Below are 22,420 nucleotides of genomic sequence, written 5' to 3'. Positions count from 1 at the left end.
AAAAAAAAAAAAAATTATTTGAGTGTTTGTGATAATGTTCACAAATCAGAAAGTTTTTGTTTTTCAAAAATTATTTATATTCTTTAATATTTAGTATAAAAGACATTTCTTCTCTTTAACCCTTTTATCTCTCTTCTTTTTGTGCCTTGTGAAAGCTCATTTTCCTTTAATTCTTTCAGTTCTTTTATTTTACTTTGATTTTTTCAGTCAAATGGAACTTCAAAAAAAATAGAATTTTTATCAAGGAAAGGTTAATTTCAGAGTGTAGACATAATATGGGCATGGTATAGATTATAAAGGTCTGATAGCACAGTAGTCCCACGTTTGTGACTGAGGTGGAAAGAAAATACTATATGTAAAAGGTTCAGTATGTTTGGGAATATAATTGTCAGTAAAGGAGGCGAACAGATTTTACCAATAATATATATGAGCATGATGGAATATTTTTTAAATCATAAAATGACTTCTATAAGCTTGTATGGGATTATATTGTCACATAAATAAAAATTCATGAATTCTTTGGAATAAAAAGCCCGCCAAAGAAAATAGTGAATTGAAGAATAAGTAAGTCACCTTTGCCTCATCTTGAGGCAACCCTAAATAATCAGATACTCAGCCTTCAAATAACTTCTGATTGTCTGAACTGGAGCCTTTTTCTTGTCTGCCAAGGAAATGTATTAGTGGCCACATGTGGTTGCTGAGAGGCTATACTTCTCAAAGCTGTCTGGATTCTTTGATTGCCATCCAGAGAGTGAGCTGATATGCTCAAGTGGGGTGAATGAACAGCCAGAACACAGCCTTGCTTTTCTGTGTAGGGATGTTAGCACTAATAAAAGATTAATGCTATTTTCCTTATAGGGAATCAAAAAATAATGTTTGGATAACCCTTGTCTCACTAGTGAACCATACGGCCTCTATTTTCTAATAGACATGGTTGAAATGTTGGAAAATAATGTTATGGAAGAATCCCTATGCTGTACTTGCTCCCATTCCTTGCTTAAGCTTTAAAGTATAGGTGTTTTATAATATTGGAGAACTTCCCTCATTTGTTTTTAAGATCCTTTATGGATCCACAGTGAAAAGTCAGAAGATGAGGAAGATGATAGTATTGATTCTCATCCTGTGCTGGTTTTTCTCATATATATGGTATTCATTTATAAAATCTCTGGTCCAAGACCCATAAAACAATGTTACTTTCAAATAGCATCTTCCTGTATTTTATGTTTTATAAAACCTTTAGTTCCTGCGGGAATGTTATAAAGAGAGTTCCCTGTATTGTGCAAATTCATTTTTTACACTATCATTTAAAGTTGTTACTTGTCCTGAAAGGTGAATTCTGATTTCCCTCTATACATATGCTATAGAAATTTAGTGGTTAAATGCCTCCTTGCCTACTCTGGTTAAGAGGGGGAAAGGTTAAAAAGAATATTTGAAGTTTCTTGGTGTTGTTTGAAAAAAAATACTTTCTTTCATGGCGGCCGAATGCCAAGGCTTGAAAAGTGTTATGGGAATGTCTGTGGTCAGAACTGCCTTTGACAAGAAGATGGTTAAATATGGTAGTCTTGATAGGATTTGACAGCCATTTTTGATCTCTATATATGTTTAATCATGGTCCCCTTCTTAAGAGTGGAATAACTAAGCTATTAAATATTTTACTCAACTGATAAGGAAAATGATTACTATAAAACTACTTTATTCAGATGACACTGTGATATAAAGTGTTCCAACATTTAAAGAAATTCACCTACAAAACACATTGTCATGGGAAATGAACAATCTCTCCCCCCCACCCCCAGTCTCTCTTGAATTAAGTTGATTCATTAACCATTTTCCATTCTACATGGAAACTCTTGCTTGCAGATTTAAATTCTAAAGCACAAGGTAGAGATACATGTTAATGCTTAATATGAAAAACAAATGTTGTGTTGACTACTAACATGTTAAAGTTATTTTCAAAGTACATTAGTAGTCCTCTGTGTAGAGGTTTTACATAAAAAATAAATTTTAAGTAGATTATCTTTTTGATGGATATTTGGGTGGTTTCCAGTTTTTGACTAAAATGAATAAAGGCTATAAACATCCTTATATAATTCTTTCTTTATGTGGACAGTACAAAACTAAAAGTGTTAAACAATGTAGGATGATTTTAAAAATTATACTGCTAGAATTTTTTCCCAACCTTTTTACTATTAAAATTTTTAAAGACGTTCAAGATTATCCAGAGTAGAGTTCTAATATTAGTAGTAATAAACTACTACTCTTGCTTTATGTGCAAGAGTAGTATTGTGTGTGTTTACTTCTTAAACGTTAAAGATATGAAATGTGTACCTTCAGTATTTCATATAGTACATAATTTAAGTCACTTCTGGCTAATTTAGAATATCAGAAATTATTAAGCTTTGCATATCAGAATAAGCCCCACCCCATCTTATATTAATATTTGAACTGTATTTCTGCCTAAGTTAAAAATAAAGTGTTTTTTTTTTTTTTTTTTTTTTTTTTTTTTTTTTTTGTGGTACGCGGGCCTCTCACTGTTGTGGCCTCTCCCGTTGCGGAGCACAGGCTCCGGATGCACAGGCTCAGCGGCCATGGCTCACGGGCCCAGCTGCTCCGCGGTATGTGGGATCTTCCCGGACCGGGGCACGAACCCGTGTCCCCTGCATTGGCAGGCGGATTCTCAACCACTGCGCCACCAGGGAAGCCCTAAACAGTGTTTTTAAACCAAATTTCCTTACATTGAAATTTGTGAATAAGAACCCTTTAAAGCAGCATTTGTAGATCTTTGCTAAAATAAGACAGTACTATTTAATATGGAAACAATAACTGAAAAGTATTCCTAAATCTAATTTGGAAAATTATATTCATGATTTTAGGGGACTGTGAACATAAAAGTGTGTGAGTGGAAAATTAAGATTTCATATAGCTTTTTGCAGCTGGTTAAGTCCTATACAGTTCATTGTCCTAAACATGAAATTTGTACAAGGTTTCGGAAGGCAGGAGTTGTATATTAACAGTGCTTGCTTCCAGGGTAGTACAAACTGGTTTTTAACAGTCTATCATCTTTCATTTACCAAAGGAAATATGTAAAAAGGAAAGGAAAATGTTCAGCAGGAATAAAATGTTGAGATGATGAAAAGCTACAAGGAAAGAAAAAAGACTTTAGAAAGGCTACTAAAAAGAAACTAGCTTTTTTCTTCAACAATCTGTCTGAATTCATTTTGCTTTCATTATATATCTAGCTTGGAGGCAAAGTATATTGAGTATAACAACAAAGAGGGTGTTATAAGGAGGACTCTTTTTTCAATAATAAAGTATAACATATGTGTAAACCATGCAACTTTGTAACAGGAAACTTTACAATATAGGAGGACTGTGCTTAGCTTTTCCACAATTTTGGAAGAATAAGTTTTATTAGGCGTTAGACAAAGAAATTATCAACTGACTTTTATGCTGTAAGGCTGAAAGATTTGTTATGACCTTTCTAGACTTTAGCAGGGGTTTTAATGTAGGTCCTGATATATTAGGAACAGTGCCTAGCACTATTAATATGTCTACTGTTGGTAGTTCTCTTAAGGAATATGATGTTTAACTTTTGCCTTTCAATGAAAGATTATTCCAAATCCTGTTATTCTGTGGTTTTCTCAGCAGTATTAGGCTGTTCTTGAATGGATCAACACATAATATAATTTGGGAACACAATCAATAGTTCTTTTCTTTTTGAAAGATGGTGACAAATTCTACTGAAACTTGGGAAATTGGCTCCATCATTCATCCCTTACTCTTTCTTTCCTTCTCTTGCCCAACTTCCTGAAAACCATATGTTTTGATGTCAGTATGTAGAATAGATTATCTGTTGGGGAATCAGTGTGTATTAATTATATTGGAATAAATGTAAGCGTGACAAATGATATAGATTAGTAGGCACTGGGCCTAATAGGTTATTCAGTTAATGAGGACATTGAAATTAGGGACCTCTAATATGTCTGAACCATATTTCTTGTAAATTTTCCTCAGTTTTGAGATTAACTGGCCATAGCTATGTTTTTCTGGCTTTTAAAGGCTAATATATTATGGTAGAGTTTTAGGATTTATATAGTGTTTATTATAGAATAGTTGAGCTGTTTGTATTTATCACACAGTTACTGAAGTGAGCTAGAAGAAGTGTGGAAGTCAGTCTTCTACTTTTTTGGTTTTTCAATAATCTATTTTTTTTTTTTTTTTTTTTTTTTTTTCGGTACTCGGGCCTCTCACTGCTGTGGCCTCTCCCATTGAGGAGCACAGGCTCCAGACACGCAGGCTCAGCGGCCATGGCTCAAGGGCCCAGCCGCTCCGCGGCATGTGGGATCTTCCCGGACAGGGGCACGAAACCATTGCGCCACCAGGGAAGCTTTCAATAATCTATTTAAAAAAAATATTATACCTACTTATTCTCCTCTCCTCCCTCTCCCACTTAAAAATTACACACTGTGTACATTTATGTACTGTCTTAAATCAAGATGGGGAAATTTAATGATACCTTTTAATATGGTACAGTCCACTGCAGGGCTGTTGGAAAATCAGAGATGAAGCTCCTAGGCTTAGGAGAGAGATGTTAGAAGAGTACTAGCAAAATATTTTGTTACATCTTTAAAATAGACCACTTAACTTTAACAATTTTTTTTTTTTAATTTTTTTTTTTTTTTGTGGTACACGGGCCTTTCACTGTTGTGGCCTCTCCCGTTGTGGAGCACAGGCTCCGGACATGCAGGCTCAGCGGCCATGGCTCATGGGCCCAGCCGCTCCGCGGCATGTGGGATCTTCCTGGACTGGGGCACGAACCCATGTCCCCTGCATCGGCAGGCGGACTCTCAACCACTGCGCCACCGGGGAAGCCCAACAATTTTTTAATTTTATTTTTTAAACAATTTTTTAAATTGAAGTATAGTTGATTTTCAGTGTTGTGTTATTTTCAATCAACAGAGTGATTAACTTTTGCCTTTTAAAAATCAGAGTAATTCAGTTATACGTATATATACATATTCTTTTTCATATTCTTTTCCATTATGAGTTATTATAGGATATGGAATATAGTTTCCTGTGCTGTACAGTTGGACCTTGTTTATCTATTTTGTATATAGTATGTATTTGCTAATCCCAAACTCCTACTTAATCCCTCCCCCACTCCCTTTCCCCTTTGGTAACCACAAGTTTGTTTTCTATGTCTGTGAGCCTGTTTCTGTTTCATAAATGAGTTCATTTGTGTCATATTTTCTTTTCTGTTCTTTTTTTAGTTTGCAACCAAGAATAGTTTTTTTTAATTTTATTTTTTTATTGAAATATAGTTGACTTACAATGTTGCCTTATTTTCAGGTGTACAGCAAACTGGTTTAGTTACACATGTATATCTATACCTATATCTGTATATTCTTTCTCAGATTCTTTTCCCTTATAGGTTATTACAAAATATTGAGTATAGTTCTCTGTGCTATACAGTAGGTCCTTGTTGGTTATCCATTTTATATATAGTAGTGTATATGTGTTAATCCCAGACTCATAATTTATCTCTCCCTACCTTCCCCTTTGGTAACCATAAGATTATTTTCTATGTCTGTGGGTCTATTTCTGTTTTGTATACAAGTTCATTTGTAACATTTTTTTATTTTTTTAGATTTCACATATAAGCAATATCATATGATATTTGTCTTTCTGTCGGGCTTACTTCACTTAGTATACTACTCTCTAGGTCCATCCATGTTGCTGCAAATGGCATTGTTTCATTCTTTTTTATGGCTGAGTAGTGTTCCACTGTGTATATATACTACATCTTCTTTATCCATTTATCTGTCGATGGACACTTTGGTTGGTTCCATGTCTTGGCTATTGTAAATAGTGCTGCTCTGAACATCGGGGTGGATGCATCTTTCTGAATTAGAGTTTTCTCTAGATATGTGGCCAGGAGTGGGATTGCTGGATCATATGGAAACCCTGTTTTGAGTTTTTTAAGGAACCTCCATACTGTTTTCCATAGTGGTTGCACCAATTTACATTCCCACCAACAGTGTAGGAGGATTCCCTTTTCTCCACACCCTCTCCAGCATCTGTTATTTGTAGACTTTTTAATGATGGCCATTCTTACCCATATGAGGTGGTACCTCATTTTAGTTTTGATTTGCATTTCTCTAATAATTAGTGATGTTGAATACGTTTTTATGTACCTATTGGCCATCTGTATATCTTCTCTGGAAAAAAGTCTATTTAGGTCTTCTGCCCTTTTTTTTTTTTTTCGGTACACGGGCCTCTCACTGTTGTGGCCTCTCCCATTGCGGAGCCCAGGCTCCGGATGAGCGGGCCCAGTGGCCATGGCTCACAGGCCTAGCCGTGGCATGTGGGATCCTCCCGGACCGGGGTACGAACCCGTGTCCCCTGCATCGGCAGGTGGACTGTCAACCACTGCGCCACCAGGGAAGCCCCTCTGCCCATTTTTTGATTGGCTTTTTTGTTTTTGTTTTTGTTTTTGTTATTGAGTAGTATGAGTTGTTTGTATATTTTGCCCTTGTTGGTTGCATCATTTGCAAATATTTTCTCCCATTCTATAGGTTGTCTTTTCATTTTGTTTATGGTTTCCTTTGCTGTGCAAAAGCTTTTAAATTTGATTAGGTCCCATTTGTTTATTTTTGCTTTATTTCTATTGCCTTGGGACACCAACCTAAGAAAACCTTGATGCAATTTATGTTAGAGAATGTTTTGCCTATATTCTCTTCTAGGAGTTTTATGGTGCTGTGTCTTATATTTAACTCTTTAAGCCATTTTGAGTTTATTTTTTTGCATAGTGTGAGGGTGTGTTCTAACTTCATTGATTTCTGTGTGGCTGTTCAGCTTTCCCCACACCACTTGCTGAATAGACTGTCTTTTCTCCATTGTATGTTCTTGCCTCCTTTGTTGAAGATTAATGACTGTAGATGTGTGGGTTTATTTCTGGGTGGTCTGTTCTGTTCCATTGATCCACATATCTGTTTTTGTACCAATACCACACTTTGTAGTATTGTCTGAAGTCTGGGAGGGTTATGCCTCTGGCTTTGCTTTGGCAATTCTAGGTCTTTTATGGTTCCCTATAAAAATTTTAGGATTATTTGTTCTTGTTCTGTGAAAAATGACATGGGTAATTTGATAGGGATCACATTAAATCTGTAGATTGCTTTGGGTAGTATGGCCATTTTAACAGTATTAATTCTTCCAATCCAAGACTATGGGATATCTTTCCATTTCCTTGAATCGTGTTCAATTTCCTTTATAAGCGTTTATAGTTCTCAGCATATAAGTCTTTCACCTCCTTGTAGACCATTTACTTTAAACCTTTCAAGATGACAGAATCATTCAAAATAACTTTTAACCATGTGCAATTTATTTGATAAAAATAAAATGTCAAATAGTATTGACAAACTTAAGAAGGAGTCAGCCCTCCACTTCCCCCTACTCTCCAATATGATTCATTTCTACCTTTAGTTTTTCTGATGGCTAACTCCTTATCTCTAAATAATGAGATGAGGTTCTCCATATCCTTGCCAACACGTTGTTATTTATCTTTTTGATTATAGCAACTCTAGTGGGGTTATGGTGGTATCTCATTTTGGTTTTGATTTGTGTTTCTCTGATGGCTAGTGATTTTGAACACCTTTTGATGTGATTATTGGCTACTTATTTATATTTAACAGTCAAGCAATAAAGGCTATCTGCAAACTATGTGTCCTTGGGGTCAGGGGCCAGGGCTTATCAACTGGTGGGCTTCATCTTAGGGCAGTTAGGGACTACCTCACTGTTTCATTGGGGACTCGGTTATCAGTAGCTGTATGTCTTTTCTCCTGAGGTGGTTTTCTTTCTTTAGAGGTTTCTTTAAGTCCTGTCCTGTCCGGGGAGAATAGCTAGTCCCATGTTTTCCGGAGCTTGGTGGGGAAGGGACTTAGAGGATTGACTATCCAGGATGTAGACAGTTTTTTTATCCTTGTATTTTCAGTTGTTTGCCCTGTTCCCATGCTATTTCACACTTGGTGTCCCTCTAACCTGGAATCACTTGCTTAGTTCAACTTCTCCAGAGATTACACTTTCTGTATCCTGTGGAGGTCTGGGTACCTAAATGTTAGTTACACAGACATTAAAATATTACCCTTATCTTCAGATCCCACCTCACCCCACTTTCTGTGGTGCCTGGTGCTTTTCAGAATTTTGGGAGGTGGATAAATGTATTCCTTTCTAGGCATTTAGATTTGACCTTTCTCTTCTCTTCTCTATTGTTTACCTCTTTGTTCACTTTCTGTCTTCACAGATTGTGGTTAGGCTTACCATAGTTCTGATTTCTTTGAAGGAGTTGATGTTTGTTTATTTTACTCCTTGTTGTTTGGTGTGGTTTGTTGCTGTTGTTTTTTTTAGAGGAGACTTAAGGGTCTTTAGCTGATTATCTTGAAATGGGAAGTCATACTTGCTCTTTTGATATAATGCTTCTATAAAATATTGAGGAGAAACTTGTCCTCAGAGTCACTAGTCAGTTAAAAGAAAATCTGAGTGCCTGTCTCCACAGGCTTTTAATTCTACCCTGAGTAAAATAATAATAAAGGGGGTGAGAATGGTTGCCAGGTCATGATTACAGAAGCTTGGCTGCAAGTCATGGGCAAAAAGCTTTATTGTCTGCCCCCATGGTTGAGTGAGTTATTTCACCTCTGGGACCCAGTGAATGTTCAGACAGTTGAGTAATCCTACCTTCACGCACATGGTTGGCAGCAGGGCAAGTGATATCTGAGTACTTGGCATAATAATTAATGGGGAATATGAAGGGAGTATAAACGTTTGACAGGACTGTCTCTTAGTTTCCTACAATTTCATTTTCATGGCTACTAATAAGATTGGTTTTGCTCAGAGATTAAGGGTATTTTTAATTTTGGTAGATGTTTGGGATTACCATTACTCTAATATAGTTTCTGGAGGGGGGAGGAATGAACATTGTGTTAATCCACAATCTACTATAGGAACACTTTAACCCAGTGTTTGTTACAGATGCTGACAATCCCAGGGTCCAATTTCCTATTTCAAGACTTCATTTATAACTGGAATTCTATAAGCCCCATTTTGACTAGTGGATACTGTGGTATTTAGCATTCTCATGGATTAATGAACCCTGGAAGGTCTGTGTATTTCCTTTTTCTTTGTGCAGTGTCATCCTGTTAAATGGTCTTCATAGAAGCTTTTGAGTTTTCCAATTGTACCTTGATTTGGGAGTTTAATATCCCAAGCTTTTATATTTTGTAAGTGCTTAAGCCAAGCAGGTAGCCCATTCAGCAATCTTTGTAATTACCACTCTCATCAAACAATCAAGTGCAATAGCCGTTTATCTCTCAAAGTCTTCCACTGGTACTCTGTCGCACACTGCACCAATGTTAATTTGAATAATTGTGATTCCATTGCATGCCATGTATTTCTGTTGTATTTTTCCTCAAAGGGAAGTCATCTGTGTGTTCATCAGATGTGTGAGCAAACTAGTCCCCAAATCTCTTAAGTACTGTATCAGTTAATATCCCAGCAGGAAACAGAATTCATGGCAGATGTTCAAATGAAGTGGAATGAAGAAGTGGGATTACAGATAGAGGTATGGAAAGGGTTTGGAGAAGAGATTGTCTCTATACTTAGCAAAAATAAATATAAACTATCTAATTTAAGTCATTGTATTTTTGTGTATCTTTGTCATTGTAGCTTGGCCTTTTCCCTAACTAGTACAAGAATTTACATTATTACGACTATGTGTAGACACTATTGACAACTGAGATTTGATTATACTTCCTTTCTTTGTTTTCTCTGAAGTTAAAAATAATATAAGAAATAACCTTTATACCCTTTACCCATGTTTTCCTATTGTTAATACTTTTATCTTATTTGCTTTATCATTTCTTTCTCTCGTTTACACTCACTCTCTTTCTCTCTCATGCGTACACAATTATTTTTTTCGGAACCATTTGAGAGTACATTATATGCCTTGTGGCCTTTTATTCCTAAGCATTTTAGTGTGTATTTCCTAAGAATAGGAATATTATTACATAACCACAGTATAGTTGCTAATTTCATAAAATTACTTTGATATAATACTTTCATCTATTCTAATATCCAAATTCTAATTTTTTCAGTTTATCTAATAATATAATAAAGTGCTTTGTAGGATTCCCAACCCCCCACCCCAGCCACCCTCATCCCACTGTTATAGGATCTAGTCTAGAGGCAGGCAGTGCATTCAGTTGACTGTATTTTTAAACTCTTTTTAAAAAATTAAATTTAATTAATTAATTTTTTTTTTTTTTTTTGCCATGCCATGTGAGGCATGCGGGATCTTAGTTCCCAGACCAGGGATCAAACCTGCGCCTCCTGCAGTGGAAGCTCAGAGTCTTAACCACTGGACCGCCAGGGAAGTCCCATTTTTAGCCTCTTTTAATCTGGAAAATTTTCACCCCCTTTCTTTGTCTTTTATGACATTGACATTTTTGAAGAATGTAGTCTCCCCACCATTTAAAAAAAGAAAATATTGCCCATTTCCTCAGTTTGTTTGTCACCTGTTTCCTTGTGATTATGTTGAGAATATGCATTCTTGGTCAGAATACTGCCAAGAATAGGTAATATAGCATTTGTTTTACAGTATCACATAGAGTCATTTTTATTGATAATTAATTTTGATCTGCTGGTCAAGGTTTTGCTTGATTTTTCCACTGCATAATTACTGTTTTCCCCTCTTACTACTAGTAAACAGTACAAATATCCTGCTTTTTTTCAAAATTTCCCTGTAAATTTATCATTCGTTGATGATTCTTGCCTGATAAAACCTTTACTGTGATGGTTGCAAAATGATTTTTCTAACTCAGCATTTTCTTCACATTTGCCAGTTGGCCCTTAGTATTCTACTATACACAGTAGATACTCCTTCTCCATCATTCATGTATTTGTCTATTTATTATTAGTGTGCACTCATGAATTTATATAATTCAATACTGAACTTAATAATTTTGGTGCTTAAGTTGTCCCTAGCATTTTTTGTTTCTTTTACTTTCTAGCATAGCAAGATGTTCCAGGATAATCTTATACCTATCCTGCTCCAGCCATGGAATAAGCTTTTTCTCTAAAGAACCCTTGTTCTTTTCAGTGGGAAATGGTATTAGAGACCAAGATCTAAGTGCTAGGTGTGCTCATGTTACATAGTGTCTTTGCTTTTAGGCCCTTTCAGAGAGCAAAGCTAGGAGATATGTACATGTGCAAATACATATACAGATATACAGATATACATAAACACATACATGCATACATATAAACATGCACATAACCATGAATATATGCACATAAATACGCATAAACTCATACATTAACATTATTTAGATATTGCAAGTTCACACCAATATCTCCAATTTCAGTCCATCCTTACATGATTCTTTATTGCCTTCCTCATTCCATATTTATATGTCCCTTCTTCCAAAGTGGATCCCTGACTCCCGACAACATCAACACATGTATTTATTTGCTCATTCCTATAATACATCTAAAGTAGTTTCATAATTGCTTCTGACCATATCACTTATCATGTAAACAAACCTCTTTTTCTATCTTCTCTTTCTAGCTAACTCACTCCCCAAATCAAGTGCTTCTCTAAGGCTGCCACTTCCAGTCCTGCACACTTTCAAGTTCCTTTCCTGTAGCCAGAGCCATGAATTCCTAGGTACCACCCCATGTTAAGTATTTACATTTATTGTTTCACATATTCTTCTGATTTTGTCTGTGCTTTCTCTAAAATCTCTGCTTCCCTCTATTCCGTTTCATAGAATCTTATGAAAGTCTTCCCTTCTCTGTTCCCCATACCCTCAGGTTTTTAGTAGTAGCAGTGGGCTTATGGAGGAAGTACTGTTGGAATTTTCTCCCCTGCCCCCCTTATGTATGGTGGAGGTTGCAGTATTCTCCATCTAATAGTAATGCAGAAGGTATGGGTGCAGTGTTGTTTTATGGTTTTTTTCCAGGAGAGTAAAGGAGGGAGGGTTTTGGAATTAGGTGACCATCATTATTCCCTAAATCCAGAAACTCTGTTTTTTAAAAGACACTTTCAGGTCCCAGAGATATTAAAAGGAATATAAAAGAATATTATGAACAACTTTATACCAATAATTTAATAACTTAGATGAAATACACAGATGACTTGAAGACCACAACTTACCACAGACTGACACAAGAAGAAATAGAAAGTCTGAATAGCCCTATATCTACTACATTTTAAAAATTCATAAGTAGCCCTATATCTACTACATTTTTTTAATTCATAATAAAAGCCTTTTCACAAAGAAAACTTCCCATGTTTATAGTTTCACAGGTGAAAGGTCATAGACTGAAATGTAAAAGCTAAAACTGTAAAACTTTTAGAAGAAAAAATTAAGAGAAAATCTTTATGACCTTGGAGTAGGCAAAGATTTCTTAGGGCATGTAAAGCACTAATTATAAAAGAAAGAAAATGATAAATTACATTGCACCCAAATTAAAATCAAAAGACAACTTCAAAAGAGAGCTGTCAAGAAAATAAAAAGCAATCCTCGGGCTGAGAGAAAATATTCACAATGTATGTAGCTGATAAATTAGTTGTATTCAGAATATATAATGAAATCTTATAACTCAATAAGAAGGTAAACAACTCAATTAAAAACAAATAAATTTATTTACTTTATTAATATTTATTTTTGGCTGCATTGGGTCTCTGTTGCTGCATGCAGGCTTTCTCTAGTTGTGGCAAGTGGGAGCTACACTTCGTTGTAGTATGAGGGCTTCTCATTGCTGTGGCTTCTCTTGTTGTGGAGCACGGGCTCTAGGTGCGCAGGCTTCAGTAGCTGTGGTGCATGGGCTCAGTAGTTGTGGTGCATGGGCTTAGTTGCTCTGCAGCATGTGGGTCTTCCCGGACCAGGGCTTGAATGTGTGTCCCCTACATCGGCAGGTGGATTCTTAACCACTGTGCCACCAGGGAAGCCCCAACGCAATTTTTAAAACTGGACAAGTATTTGAAGAGACATAGTGCAAAAGAAGATATGCAAATGGCCCAATAAGTGTGTGAAAAGTTGCTCAGCATCATTAGGCCTCAGGGAGATTCAAATTAAAACCACAATGAGATACCTCTACATATCCAGCAGAAAAGCTACAATAAAATTACTGGCTAGGCTTCCCTGGTGGCACAGTGGTTGAGAGTCCGCCTGCCAATGCAGGGGACACGGGTTCGTGCCCCGGTCCGGGAAGATCCCACATGCCGCGGAGCGGCTAGGCCCGTGAGCCATGGCCACTGAGCCTGTGCGTCCGGAGCCTGTGCTCCGCAACAGGAGAGGCCACAACAGTGAGAGGCCGGTGTACCACAAAAAAAAAAAAAAAAAAAAATTACTGGCTGATCACCTTGACGTTGTGACAGCTTGATTTTATGTTCTTGTAGGGCAGATTTGCGGAAAGTCCAAGGTATTTCCTAAACTCCTTTGACTTGGGATGTCTCAACTCCCAAACTCTCTCTTCCCTGTGTTGCTTGTAAGGGCTTGGTTTTAGACTGTGTTAGGTGGGTGTAGAGCAGGCCTTACTCTGGGGCCTGGCCCTTACTCTTAATGGAGCAGCCTTTCTCAGGGTATTTACAAGGTATTAATGAGGTCTTTCCATATCAGCTGGGTCAGGCCTTTAACATCCCCCAGCACTGCTTGACCTCTGGTATCTGTTCCATTCTTACCCCTGTAGCAGTCATCCTCTGATAAATCCTGCACAGTCTCTTCATGTGCATGCTCAGCTCAGCGCTCAATTAGGGACAATCAGGGAACGTCTCATAGCCTTCTGTTTCTCCCACTGAAAGGCTCCCTTCTCTCTGGTACCTTGCCCCAGATTTCAGGTTCTGCAGCTGCCCCCAAGTCTGATAGCTGCCTTCTTAGCTTAGTGGGGCTACTGTGCTCTGCTTGAACTCCAGCTTGCTGTACTGCAGTTGTAAATTATCTCCTGACAGAGCTTGGGCAGATGTGGGGGCTCACCTCATGAGTTTCCCTTCTCTTGGTGTCACAGGCTGTGTTGCCTGTTGTTAAATTCCTGCTGACAGTAGCCTGATGTGTTTTGTCCAGTTTATAGTAGTTTACAGTAGGAGGGCTAGTTATTCTGTTTTAGCTAGAAGTTGAAATCCTCCAAGAGAGTCTAGATGTGTTAATACTTGGAAAACGAGATTATTCATGATTTCCTAAGAGAGAATAGGAAAGCTGTAAGATTTGCCTTAAACTTCATTCAGGAGCAGTGAAGAATGAGTCCACAGAACAGCTTTACAGGAACAATGATGGGAAAAAAATTGTTTCCTGGTTGTATTCTGCTGACTTCAGGAAGGAAGGAGACTTCATCTTTCCATTTGCTACTATTCTGACTGTTCAATTCTATTAGTTTTATAATTTAAAATGGTTAAAAATAGATCAAATTTAATCTTATGGACAGGCAACCCCTGAGACAGAATAATAGACCACATAAGGACAAATGGCTGTCATGCAGCCCCAAACCAAAGAGTTTCTACCATTCCAACAACAAGAGAGAAGGAATGAACTATCACAATCAAAGAGACCAGGGAAAAGCTTAGAACAAGAATAAAGAGCAAACCTAGAGCTCCAAACTAGAGACTTGGCATTGTTTTATCTTCCCAGAATAGAATTTTTTTTCTATTTAATCTGTTAAAATTTAATTGATCTAAAAATGTTAGGATTACTAGATACATGATCACAGGTATCAATAGTTTCAGGAAAAATGACCAAGTATACATAAAGGAAAAAGAAAGATAAGATTTAAAATGTTTGGAAGAACCACATCAATAGGAGTTTTGGTAAAATGAGATCTAACACCAGCTAGTTGCCTTACTGGAATTTATGAAGTATCCCTTAATACCAAACTCTGAATGAGTCATTGAAACAGACATAATTAAGAAATGACAAGATATTGGAGAAAACAAAATCAATTTAGCAGTATATATAGTTCTATTGGAGAGGCAAAATTGGCTCCAGTGACATTACTCACATTGAGTTGCGAAATGTCACATTTTTATTCCCTTGAATAAAGTTTATTCTTGTAAGTTTTGTAGAATTTATTCAGTGCTTTTATTGTGGGAAATTTTTCTAGAAATTTGCCCATTTCATTGAGGTTATCAAATTCATTGGCATAAAATTGTTGTTGAGGTGGCAGTAGTCATGGCATCTTAGGGGTTCCTTTTTTTTTAAGATTTTTTTTTAATGTGGATCATTTTTAAAGTCTTTATTGAATTTGTTACAGTATTGCTTCTGTTTTTTTATGTTTTAGTTTTTTGGCCCCAAGGCATGTGAGATCCTAGCTCCCTGACCAGGGATCAAACCTGCACCCCCTGCATTGGAAGGCAAAGCCTTAACCGCAGTACCACCAGGGAAGTCCCTCAGTGGTTCCTTTTTGATAACTTTTTGAAAAAATTATAAACTCACAAGAAGTTGCAAAAATAGTACAAAAAGGTCCTGTATACCCACCACCCAACTTTCCCAATAGTAACATTGTACAATGTGAAAACTAGGAAACTGATATTGGCACAATACTACTGACCAGATACAGACCTTACTTGGATTGCATCACTCTTTACCTGAAATTATTTTTTTCTGTGTGGGTATAGTTCTATGAAATTTTATCACTTGTATGGACTCATGTAGTTGCCATCCCAATCAAGATATGGAACTGTTCCATCACACAAAGGCCCTATATTGTGCTACACTTTTATAATCATACCCCCTCCCTAACCTCTGACAGTCACTGACCTGTTCTCCATCTCTCTAATTTTGTCATTTCAAACTTGTATAAATGGAATTGTATGGTATGTAACCTTTAGATATTGGCATTTCTTCACTCAGCATGGTTAATGATATTGAACATCTCTTCATATACTTATGTGTACCCATATTCCCTACTTGGTTAAGTGTCTGTTTCAAACTGGATTTGGTGTTTTTTTGTTTTGTTTTTCTAACTGTGTTGTTTGTGTTTTTACTGGTAAACTCAGAGTGTTCTTTATATTTTTTGGATACAAGGCATTTGTCAGATATGTGATTTGAAAATATGCTTTCCCAAGCTGTGGCTTATCTTTCTAACCTCTTAACAGGAATTTTCACAGAGCAAAAGTTTCTAATTTTTGTGAAGTCCACTTTATCAATTTTTCTTTTATGGATTGTGCTTTTGATGTTATGTCTAAGAATTCTTTGCTTGTCTTAGGTCACAAAGATTTTTTCTGAAAGTTTCCCTCTAAAAATATTATAGGGCTTCCCTGATGGTGCAGTGGTTGAGAATCTGCCTGCCGATGCAGGGGACACGGGTTCGTGCCCCGGTCTGGGAAGATCCCACATGCCATGGAGTGGCTGGGCCCGTGAGCCATGGCCGCTGAGCCTGCGCGTCCAGAGCCTGTGCTCCACAACGGGAGAGGCCACAACAGTGAGAGGCCCGCATACCAGAAAAAAAAAAAAAAAAAGTATTATAGTTTTATGTAGACTTATGTTCCATTTTGTTTTTGGGTTTTTTTTTTTTTTTTTTGCAGTACGCAGGCTTCTCACTGTCGTGGCCTCTCCTGTTGCGGAGCACAGGCTCCGGATGCTCAGGCTCAGCAGCCATGGCTCACGGGCCTAGACGCTCCGCGGCATGTGGGATCTTCCTGGACCGGGGCACGAACCCGTGTCCCCTGCATCGACAGGTGGACTCTCAACCACTGCGCCACCAGGGAAGCCCTTATGTTCCATTTTGAGTTAAGTTTTGCATTAGTTGTCAGGTTTGCATCAAAGTTCATTTTTCTTTCTATGAGGGTTCAATTGTTCCAGCACAATGTGTTAAAAATGCTATCCTTCCTTCATTGCATTGGTTTGCACCTCTGTCAAAAATCTTTTGGCCATACTTGTGTGGGTATATTTCTATGTTCTTTATTCTGATCTACTGATCAATGTGCTTCACTACTAAATAACCAGAAGATCACTGAAGAAATCCAAGAGGAAATTAAAAAAATACCTAGAAACAAATGACAATGAAAATATGATGACCCGAAACCTATGGGATGCAGCAAAAGCAGTTCTAAGAGGGAAGTTTATAGCAAAACAATCCTACCTCAAGAAATAAGAAACATCTCAAATAAACAACCTAACCTTACACCTAAAGCAATTAGAGAAAGAAGAACAAAAAACCCCCAAAGTTAGCAGAAGGAAAAAATCATAAAGATCAAATCAGAAATAAATGAAAAAGAAATGAAGGAAACAATAGCAAAGATCAATAAAACTAAATGCTGGTTCTTTGAGAAGATAAACAAAATTGATAAACCATTGGCCAGACTCATCAAGAAAAAAAGGGAGAAGACTCAAATCAACAGAATTAGAGATGTTAAAGGAGAAGTAACAACTGACACTGCTGAAATACAAAGGATCATGAGAGATTACTACAAGCAACCATATGCCAATAAAATGGACAACCTGGAGGAAATGGACAAATTCGTAGAAAAGCACAACATTCCGAGACTGAACCAGGAAGAAATAGAAAATATAAACAGACCAATCACAAGCATTGAAATTGAAACTGTGATTAAAAATCTTCCAACAAACAAAAGCTCAAACATTTAGAGAAGAGCTAACACCTATCCTTCTCAAACTCTTCCAAAATATAGCAGAGGGAGGAACACTCCCAAACTCATTCTACGAGGCCACCATCACTCCAGACACAGAGGTCACAAAAAAGAAAACTGTGGGCCAATATCACTGATGAACAAAGGTGCAAAAATCCTCAACACAATACTAGCAAACAGAATACAGCAGCACATTAAAAGGATCATATACCATGATCAAGTGGGGTTTATCCCAGGGATGCAAGGATTCTTCAATATCCGCAAATCAATGTGATACACCATATTAACAAATTGAAGTATAAAAACCATGTGATAATCTCAATAGATGCAGAAAAAGCTTTCAACAAAATTCAACACCCATTTATGATAAAAACCCTCCAGAAAGTAGGCATACAGGGAACCTACCTCAACATAATCAATGGTGAGAAACTGAAACCATTTCCACTAAGATCAGGAACAAGACAAGGTTGCCAACTCTCACCACTATTATTCAACATAGTTTTAGAAGTTTTAGCCCAGCAATCAGAGAAGAAAAAAAAATAAATAGAATCCAAATCGGAAAAGAAGAAGTAAAACTGTCACTGTTTGCAGATGACATGATACTATACTTAGAGAATCCTAAAGATGCCACCAGAAAACTACTAGAGCTAATCAATGAATTTGGTTAAGTAGCAGGATACAAAATTAATGCTCAGAAATCTCTTGCATTCCTATGCACTAATGATGAAAAATCTGAAATAGAAATGAAGGAAACACTCCCATGTACTATTGCAACAAAAAGAATAAAATACCTGTGAATTAACCTACCTAGGGAGACAAAAGACCTGTATGCAGAAAACTATAAGACACTGATGAAAGAAATTAAAGATGATACAAATAGATGGAAAGAGATACCATGTTCTTGGTTTAGAAGAATCAGTATTGTGAAAATGACTATACTACCCAAAGCAAACTACAGATTCCGTGCAATCCCTATCAAACAAAGATTGCATTTTTCACAGAACTAGAACAAAATTTCACCATTTGTATGGAAACACAAAAGACCCTGAACAGCCAAAGCAATACTGAGAAAGAAAAATGGAGCTGGAGGAATCAGACTCCCTGACTTCAGACTATACTACAAAGCTACAGTAATCAAGACAATATGGTACTGGCACAAAAACAGAAACATAGATCAATGGAACAAGATAGAAAGCCCAGAGATAAACCCATGCACCTATGGTCAACTAATCTATGACAAAGGAGGCAAGGATATACAATGGAGAAAAGACAGTCTCTTCAATAAGTGGTGCTGGGAAAACTGGACAGCTACATGTAAAAGAATGAAATTAGAACACTCCCTAACACCATACACAAAAATAAACTCAAAATGAATTCGGGACCTAAATGTAAGACTGGATACTATAAAACTCTTAGAGGAAAACATAGGAAGAACACTCTTTGACATAAATCACAGCAAGCTGTTTTTTGATCCACCTCCTAGAAAAATGGAAATAAAAACAAAAATAAACAAATGGGACCTAATGAAACTTAAAAGCTTTTGCACAGCAAAGGAAACCATAAAGAAGACGAAAAGACAACCCTCAGAATGGGAGAAAATATTTCCAAATGAATCAGTGGACAAAGGATTAATCTCCAAAATATATAAACAGCTCATGCAGCTCAATATTAAAGAAACAAACAACCCAATCCAAAAATGGGCCGAAGACCTAAATAGACATTTCTCCAAAGAAGATATACAGATGGCTAAGACGTAAATGAAAAGCTGCTCAACATCACTAATTATTAGAGAAATGCAGATCAAAACTACAATGAGGTATCACCTCACAGCAGTTAGAATGGGCATCATCAGAAAATCTTACAAACAACAAATGCTGGAGAGGGTGTGGAGAAAAGGGAACCCTCTTGCACTTTTGGTGGGAATGTAACTTGATACAGCCACTATGGAGAACAGTATGGAGGTTCCATAAAAAACTAAAAATAGAATTACCATATGACCCAGCAATCCCACTACTGGGCATATACCCAGAGAAAACTGTAATTCAAAAAGACACATGCACCCCAATGTTCATTGCAGCACCATTTACAATAGCCAGGTCATGGAAGCAACCTAAATGCCTATCAACAGACGAATGGATAAGAAGATGTGGTACATATACACAATGGACTTTTACTCAGCCATAACAAGGAACGAAATTAGGTCATTTGTAGAGACATGGATGGATCTAGAGACCATCATACAGGGAGAAGTAAGTCAGAAAGAGAAAAACATATTGTATACTAATGCATGTATGTGGAATCTAGAAAAATGTTACAGATGAAACGGTTTGCAGGGCAGAAGTTGAGACACTGATGTAGAGAACAAACGTATGGACACCAAGCGGGGAAAGCCCCGGGGGGGGGGGGGGTTGGGATGGTGGTACGATGAATTGGACGATTGGGATTGACATGTATACACTGATGTGTATAAAATTGATGACTAATAAGAACCTGCTGTATAAAAAAATAAATAAAATAAAATTCAAATATTCAAAAAAACAAAAACCAAAAATAAACAAATGGGACCTAGTGAAACTTAAAAGCTTTTGCACAGCAAAGGAAACTACAAACAAGACTAAAAGACAACCCTCAGAATGGGAGAAAATATTTGCAAACGAATCAACAAAAGATTAATCTCCAAAATATATAAACAGCTCATGCAGCTCAATATTAAAGAAACAAACAACCCCATCCAAAAATGGGCCAAAGACCTAAATAGACATTTCTCCAAAGAAGACATACAGATGGCCAAGAAGCACATGAAAAGCTGCTCAACATCACTAATTATTAGAGAAATGCAAATCAAAACTACAATGAGGTATCATCTCACACCAGTTAGAATGGGCATCATCAGAAAATCTGCAAACAACAAATGCTGGAGAGGGAGTGGAGAAAAGAGTACCCTCATACTGTTGGTGGGAATGTAAATTGATACAGCCACTATGGAGAACAGTATGGAGGTTCCTTAAAAAACTAAAAATAGAATTACCATATGACCCAGCAATCCCACTACTGGGCATATACGCAGAGAAAACCATAATTCAAAAAAGTCCTATATCACAATGTTCATTGCAGCTCTATTTACAATAGTCAGGACATGGAAGCAACCTAAGTGTCCATCGACAGTTGAATGGATAAATAAGGTGTGGCATATATACAATGGAATATTACTCAGCCATAGAGGAAAAAAAATTGAGTTATTTGTAGTGAGGTGAATGGACCTAGCGTCTGTCATACAGAGTGAGGTAAGTCAGAAAGCGAAAAACAAATACCCTATGCTAACACATATATATGGAATCTGAAAAAAAAAAAAAAGGTTCTGAAGGAACCTAGGGGCAGGACAGGAATAAAGAGGCAGAGGTAGAGAATGGACTTGAGCATATGTGGAGCAGGAAGGGTAAGCTGGGACAAAGTGAAAGAGTGGCATGGACATATATACACTACCAAATGTAAAGTAGATAGCTAGTGGGAAGCGGCCGCATAGCACAGGGAGATCAGCTCGGTGCTCTGTGACCACCTAGAGGGGTGGGATAGGGAGGGTGGGAGGGAGACGCAAGAGGGAGGAGATGTGGGGATTTATGTATATGTATAGCTGATTCACTTTGTTATACAGCAGAAACTAACACAACATTTTAAAGCAATTATACTCCAATAAAGATGTTAAAAAAAAATAGATCAAGTTTAAGAAGAAGAGTAAGTGCATATGTGTAGATCCCTATATCTTCAAATGTCATATGGTAAGCGTCTACGACTTCAAAGGTGGTTTTCAGCCAGTCCTTTGATAAGCACAAATATCATGTTTATAAGTTTTACATAGCTTTGGCAATGATGAAAGAAAGTAATTTGAAATCTTTTGTTATTCTGAGTGTTGGATTATCTTTTTCAGATAATTTCCTTCTAAGAAGTAATGTACTTGTTTGATTAAAATGGAAATATATGATATACTGATATCAAGAATATACAATAAGAATGTTAGACATCATGGGCTTCATAAACATCTTTCATCATTCAATTTTTACTTTAATATGATTAAAAGTAACTATCATTTATTGAATACTATTTCAGATACTGTGCTAGGTGCTTTGCAATACTGCTTATATTATATATCTTATTATTATTTTTTTTTGGCCGCGCTGCGGGATTTGCGAGATCTTAGTTCCGTAACCAGGGATAGAACCTGGGCCCCGTGCAGTGGAAGCGTGGGGTCCTAACCACTGGACCGCCAGGGAATTCCCTTAAGAAATAAGTACCTATAAGAAATGGGGGATACTTTACCCCAGTTTTTCATATGAGAAAATTCAGAATTACAAAATAAAATTTCTGTTCTTTCTTTTTATCAGTTTGATAAATCACATTCCTCTCCTAGTAATTCTGTATGCATTTAGAAAGACAGGTTATTTTGGAAGTTGTATTAATGGTAGACAATTTAACACAGAGATCTTAAAATTATATATTAGCTAATTCAGTTTTCCCCCTTATTTTCCTATTCCTTGGCTTCCCCTAGCCTTTTCTTTTCTCTTCGATGTATTGTCTTCCTCTAACATTTTACCTACTTGTATGTGTGCAAATTCTAAGGGATGACAGAATGGTAGGGATGCTTGTAGTTGGGGAATAAAATTACTTTAAGAGTTTGCTGTACCCAATTCAGGTAGTAGTAACAAAGCTACACCTGTAGGTTTGATGGCATCTCTGGCTAATTAACTGCACCTGTTTAACTTCTGCATCCATTTTGGCCTTTTGGGGATTAGG

At 36.9% G+C, this 22,420-nt stretch overlaps 1 protein-coding gene and 1 pseudogene across 5 annotated transcripts in view; both read left to right on the top strand.

The window, feature by feature from the left end:
- BBS9 (Bardet-Biedl syndrome 9) overlaps positions 1-22,420 on the top strand; it is a 446,549-nt gene that overhangs the window by 38,150 nt on the left and 385,979 nt on the right. The gene's annotated exons all lie outside the window — the stretch shown is intronic.
- Positions 1,472-22,420, top strand: part of LOC136794806 (nucleolar protein 56 pseudogene) — a 41,730-nt pseudogene continuing 20,781 nt past the window's right edge.

This window comes from Kogia breviceps, chromosome 9 (genome assembly GCF_026419965.1).
Source record: "Kogia breviceps isolate mKogBre1 chromosome 9, mKogBre1 haplotype 1, whole genome shotgun sequence".
Classification (NCBI taxonomy): domain Eukaryota; kingdom Metazoa; phylum Chordata; class Mammalia; order Artiodactyla; family Physeteridae; genus Kogia; species Kogia breviceps.
This window is presented reverse-complemented; position numbering and strand designations above follow the sequence as displayed.